The sequence below is a fragment of the Anguilla rostrata genome, chromosome 13 (assembly GCF_018555375.3).
Source record: "Anguilla rostrata isolate EN2019 chromosome 13, ASM1855537v3, whole genome shotgun sequence".
In the NCBI taxonomy this organism is placed as follows: domain Eukaryota; kingdom Metazoa; phylum Chordata; class Actinopteri; order Anguilliformes; family Anguillidae; genus Anguilla; species Anguilla rostrata.
In genome coordinates this window covers 10,655,871-10,661,961 of record NC_057945.1, presented here as the reverse complement: position 1 = coordinate 10,661,961, position 6,091 = coordinate 10,655,871, and the positions used below count along the sequence as shown (strand labels likewise).

The window sequence follows — 6,091 nt, the reverse complement described above, 5'->3', positions numbered from 1 at the left end:
TTTATTTCTGAGCATAATAACGTTTTCTAGCTAAGCTGCATAATGAATGGGAAACATAAATGATACTAAAGCATATCACATAATCACACACCAAAATATGCATTAAAAGCATAAAAATATACCATTTTCCTTTCTTACCATGGACTACAAATGCCGCCATTTGTCATACTGTGACGTCACCAATGCTGAGGTCAGAAAAATTGGAGCTCAGAAATGAGCCCAAATTTCCGACCTATAATTCCGAGTTCGATGACTGTTCAAGCTGGACCATGACGGTCTGTGTGTTTTGAACAGAAAAAGGCCTAAACAGAGATAAAGGAACGTTTAAAGATTGATTGGATAATATGAGATAATACCCATCCTGAGGAAAGGTAGTGAAGATCATCAGGCCATGCTCATAATTTGCACTGCCATGTGGTAATGTTACACTGGTCTTATGACCGTTTTAACAAGAGGCTGACAAATTTAGGCAAACATTTCACCAGAAAACGTTACATGCATATCTAGGGATACAAACACAAAAATGAGGGCCAAAAAACCCTCAAGGAACATGGGGTAGTGACACTCAAAAAAATAAAAAAAGAAGCAAGACTTGGCCTTGGTTTACCATTTGTTTATGATGGAACAGAGGAATCAACTGAATGGAGTAATGTTCTCACCTACCATGAAAAGCACTCTGAGAGCAACCTGTAGACAACCAAAACATTACCTCACTTGCTCCCCACTGTGAAAACATCCCCACTTCAAAGCTGCCAGTGTTTTTGGTCCTTTGCACATGTGTATACTGTGGGCTTCATGTACCTATTATTTCTCTCAATCTCTCATGCAGAAGCGGATTACATATTTTGTGATTCTTGGACGAGGTCGGACAGGAAACCGCCCGATGCTCAGATGCCTTTTTGTAGGTGCAGCGATGCACGCCGTTGCTTACTTTAGAGCTCGGGAGCTGTGGAATCAGGTACTTAAGCAGAATTAATCTCATACCAGGTCCCAGCCACTCGCTACTTTCTGAGGCTGTACGTTTTTAATTTGCATATGGACCGTACATTTTGCATGGTGTGTTTAAATGACTGGCTTTGGAATTTTGATCACACAGACCACAGTCTGGAGGGAAGAACTGAACGCACTGCATGTTTTCATGCGACTATCTCTCAAATTCCTGTGCAGAATGGAACCTCCAAAATAGCTTGAGAGCAGCACCAGCCCTACAGTATGTCTGAAAGGAGATTACAAATGACACAATAATAGGAAATTTTTATTACTTATTTCAGGGGGAAAGGGGCAGACCAGCCAAAACGGCATGTTTCAGTAAATGTGTTCTACACTTGAGTGAACCATATTAGCCCTGGCCGAAGCAGGTTTCCCATGAGCGTCATAGTCTGCTTTAGCCAGACTGTTTATAAGGACAGTCTGGCTAAAGCAACATGGTGTGGTTTTTGAGGCTTTGAAAAATGGATATGCGATTTAACAGTGGTCTACATCGATGTAGTGTCTTAAAATGCTTTCCTTCGGCCAATTAGTGATTATGGTTGTCTTTTGTAACATGACTGACTTTCTAATTGGGCATTTCTTGTTGTTGTTACATCCAATATTGGTATTTAACTATTTCCATTTAACAGGCCACATACATATAATGCATTCAGGGCTCTTCCAAAGCAGTACAGTGGTGGTATGCACATGACACGTGATACGGGGCGAGGGTTTATTTTGAAAGTCTGAGAACATGGAGACAGATGGCAACTCAAAACAAAATTAAGTGAGTGGCATTGAATTTCTGAGCAATGAAACATAATGATTATGTTGGGAATATGATGATTTAGGGGTTGCAACGAAAGAGAAAAGAAACAAACTTAAATCAAAATGCAGTGCAGGGGTGGGGATGGGGGTATGGAAACATGACATCATGCATTTAACACTCCCTATCTGTAAAAGAGTTAACTACTTTGCTTGTTCAGGTGCCTTATTTCCAGTGAGTGACAATGCGTCAGCGTGCTTCTTAGACCACTTGGTGATCAAGGAAGATTTGAGCTCCACTAGAAAACACAGAACTCACTAGGAATAACAAGCACAATGGAAAATGTTTTTTTAAAACATTACATCGACATTACATAGTTATTTACCAGGTCTGCCTGTTCCTTATGAAAAATAAGTCACCGACGAAAACACAAACCCAATGAAATCCACCGAATACTGCAGCCCCTGAATCTTTTGTTTCAATGTCATCCTCCTGGTACCGTGGCCCTACAGTGCTGACCAACAGACACTCAGAGGTAACACGACACGCTAGGGTAATATACGCAAAAAAAGAATGTCCAGGTCAAAGTTCAAAGTTGAATTGAGGCCTAGGAACCATTTGACGGTTGCTATTCCTGTGTAAACACTATTACATGCATGCATGTCATTGAGGCAAGCTAAAATGCCATTCAGTGAAATTTAAGCAAAGAGAAAGGGGTTTATTTAATCTGTTTACAGTTTAAATACTGTTTAAATGCAAATGTCTTCAAATTCAAGTGCAAACACAGCCAATAGTGTCATAGACAATACCTCAACCAAGTCAACTACCCATAAAGTTGTCCAGCTCGAAACCAATACATGTAAAACAATCCCTGTTGGAGATGCAGTGGTCCCAAGAGAAGAGGTTCAGATCTGCACACAGATCCATGAAGATGGTGAGGACCTGTTGGAGGCCGAAGGGCCGGTAGAACACTGGATGCAGTAATGAAGTCAGACTTTCTAGATCATAATAACACAGGCCATGATGGCATATTTCACACCCAGGGTAAACAGCTCTGAGCAGATTGTATAGTTAACTCATTGCTTTGACACGTGATCTACCACCAGCACTCCTACAACAGAGACCAGGCCAGTCACACTGCCTGCAGACCTTCGCCAACACAACTGCACCTGATGCTATTGCCACAGAGGAGCTCTTACCTTTTATTCGTAGCTCAGCCATACTTCTACCTGTACCACAATCACAGAACAGCAGGGCTATTGTTATGGATGAGCTTTCACCTGTATTCATAAAAAAGCATATAGGCGGAGTTTGACCTCCGCTTCAACACAGACTTTCTGGTCCAGCTGCTTTACTCTCGTCGTCAAATGAGAGCCAGTTTGTGTTGTCTCTGCTCAATGTGCCCATAATGGTGGCTTAATCATATACTGGAAATTTCTCCGGATCAGATTGAGGACATTGGGCCCAGGAACGTGTTAGTGTACAGTACATCTCACCGTGTTGCATGCTGGATCCAATGTGGGACAGCACACTGATGACTCTGTATTCATTCTAGGAAACAGAAGGTACAGACCTGCAGTCAGAAGAGTTACTCACCCAAACCCTGAACACCCCCCCCCCTCCATTCCCTCTCCCATCCCAGGCCAACATTATTATTCATCACAGATTCCTTAAACAATCAGTGATGTACAGTAAAGAATTAAAGTGCTGAAATAAACCAAAAACCAGCAGATACTACAGCACAGGATGGGATCTTGAGATCCCTGTCGATGGGTGATTATTAAGACAAATTAATGGGGCAGTCCCAGGGAGGAGCAGACTTTGCTGACTACTGCTCTACTCTTTCAATACCTCTCCTCCATCTCTCTCTCTCTTTCTTTCTTTCACTCTCTCCTCACCACAGGGTAGCTGTCCTCTTCTATTCTGTCAGCTGTACTTCCATCAGCAGAGAACTTATTTTCAGCTTCAGGGGAAACCATATAAAACCAAAGTGTGTGTGTGTGTGTGCATGTCTCTCACCTGCTATTCATCCCATAGAAGTCGCTGCAGTTCGATGCTGTAGTTGCTGTAGCTGGCCCGTGCTAACTGCAGATCTGCAAGAGAGGCAGCAGGCAGTCAGAAAGTTTCCACTTGAGATTAGGGTTATTATGAGTGGAACAAAAAAATGAACAACAATAGATTTCTACATACTTGAGTAAATGTGGGGTAAGATGTGACCTCCAGCAGCCTTCCTCTCTCCTGATGTCCTGGGTGAAGATTCGGAGACTGAAGAGACTCTGGAGAGTCACGTTCATGTAACATGTGTTCCCAATGTTAGGGAACCTGTGGAAAAGACATGAAAACATCCCTACTCTTTTGTTACTGTACAGAAGTCAGACAATAATAGGTTATTCACGTGCATTAAATGGGCTTGTTTTTACATCTTCAATACAGGAACCAAAACAAACAGGAGACTGGCTGGGAAGCTGAAGAAAAAAGATGGTCCTGCAAGAACAACTGATTTGTTTTTCTTTGACACCTGTCAATATGAAGCAGCACATTCAAGAACTGAAAAAAACATTCGTTCCATCCTATTTTGAATGAACAGACTGCCATTCTTACCCAAGGACAGTGATCAGTCAGGTTCCTCTGGCTCTGGGTCTCATCCTGGTGTATGTATTCCTCCAGTAACTTCCTACAACTTTGGAATTCCAGCCTAGGGAACGGAAATGAGTAAAGGATACGCGTGTTCAATTTGTTCTTAGAAATTTATTGCCTGAGCAGCAAACGGAAGCGGCAAAATGAAATTAAATGAAGAGAAAAACACTACCTTTGTTGTTCTGTGCAGTCAATGGACAGAGCAGGCTTCTCTATGCAGCCGATGGTAAGCTCTACACAGTTGAAGTTTTGGGCCAATGTCTCCTCTGTGTAGCTGATGTTATGAGCCGATGCCTGCTCTGTGCGGTCGATGTTCTGGGCCAGTGCCTGCTCTGTGCAGTCGATGTTCTGGCTCTGTTGCAGTCCGGATGTGTTCTGGGCCAGTGCCTGCTCTGTGTCGTCGATGTTCTGGGCCGATGCCTGCTCTGTGCAGTCGATGTTCTGGGCCGATGCCTGCTCTGTGCAGTCGATGTTCTGGGCCGATGCCTGCTCTGTGCAGTCGATGTTCTGGGCCAATGCCTGCTCTGTGCAGTCGATGTTCTGGGCCGATGCCTGCTCTGTGCAGTCGATGTTCTGGGCCGATGACTGCTCTGTGCAGTCGATGTTCTGGGCCAGTGCCTGCTCTGTGCAGTCGATGTTCTGGACCGATGCCTGCTCTGTGCGGTCGATGTTCTGGGCCGATGCCTGCTCTGTGCGGTCGATGTTCTGGGCCAGTGCCTGCTCTGTGCAGTTGAGGGTCAAGGACACTAACTTTGTCTTTGTCCCTTTTTTTCTTATTTTAAGGACTATTTATTTTTCTTCTTCTTTTGCTCTTCCTGGTCAGTGTGATCAGCATTCAGGGATGATGACTATGCAATCAGTGGTAAGAGCTGGTGCTGCACAGTGGATGGCAACAGCAGGTTGTTCTGCATAGTCGATGGTAACAGCAGGTTGTTCTGAGCAGTGGATGGTAATAGCATATTCCTTGGCGCGGTTGATGGAAACAGCAGGCTCCTCTGTGCGGTTGGTGATAAGAGATGGGTCGTCTGCACTGTGGATAGAATGGGATGGCTGCTCTGCACAGCTGATGCTAAGTCCTCGCTGTTTTGTGCAGTCAGTGTTCAGAGCTAAATCCTGCCCTGCTGGATCCTCTGTGTGTTCAGTGGGCAGAACCATTTTCTCTGCAGACCCTGACTTTGCCCTTTGTCCCTTTCCATCCTTTCTTCAACAACCACTTCTTTTTCTTCTTTATTTGTTCTTCCCGGTCTGCAAAATTGAGTGTCAGGGACAGTTGCTCTCTGCAGTCAATGGTAAGGGCTGGGTTTGCTGCACAATTGATAGTAAGAGTTTTCTCCTCTGTGCAGTTGATACTAGGAGCTGGTTCCTCTACGCAGTCAATGGTAAGATCTGCCTCTCTTGTGCAATTGATTGTAACAGCTTGTTTCTCTATGCAACTGATGGTAAGAACTTGCTCATCTGCGCAGTCGATGGAAGGAGCTGGCTGATCTGCGCAGTCAATGGTAAGAGCTTGCTCCTCCTCACAGGTGATAGCTGCAGCTGGCCCTGCACAGTGGATAGTCAGACCTTGTTCTTCTGCGCAGATGGTGGTAGGGGCTGGCTTATCTGCGCAAGTCTCCTCAGCGAAGTCAATGGCCAGAAATAGCTTGGTGCAGTTGATAGTATTAGAAAGCTCCTCTTGGCTGTCAATGGTAGGAGCTGGCTCCTCTGCACAGTCAATGG

General features: G+C 44.5%; 1 long non-coding RNA gene across 1 annotated transcript; it reads right to left on the bottom strand.

Moving 5' to 3' along the window:
- Positions 1–725: 725 nt before the first annotated feature.
- On the bottom strand, positions 726–4,717 carry LOC135237979 (uncharacterized). Its single transcript, XR_010324973.1, has 5 exons — positions 4,545–4,717; positions 4,337–4,430; positions 3,926–4,057; positions 3,755–3,828; positions 726–3,286 (listed from the first exon to the last, which is right to left on the bottom strand). It is a non-coding gene; the product is annotated as an uncharacterized LOC135237979 (long non-coding RNA).
- Positions 4,718–6,091: the final 1,374 nt, after the last annotated feature.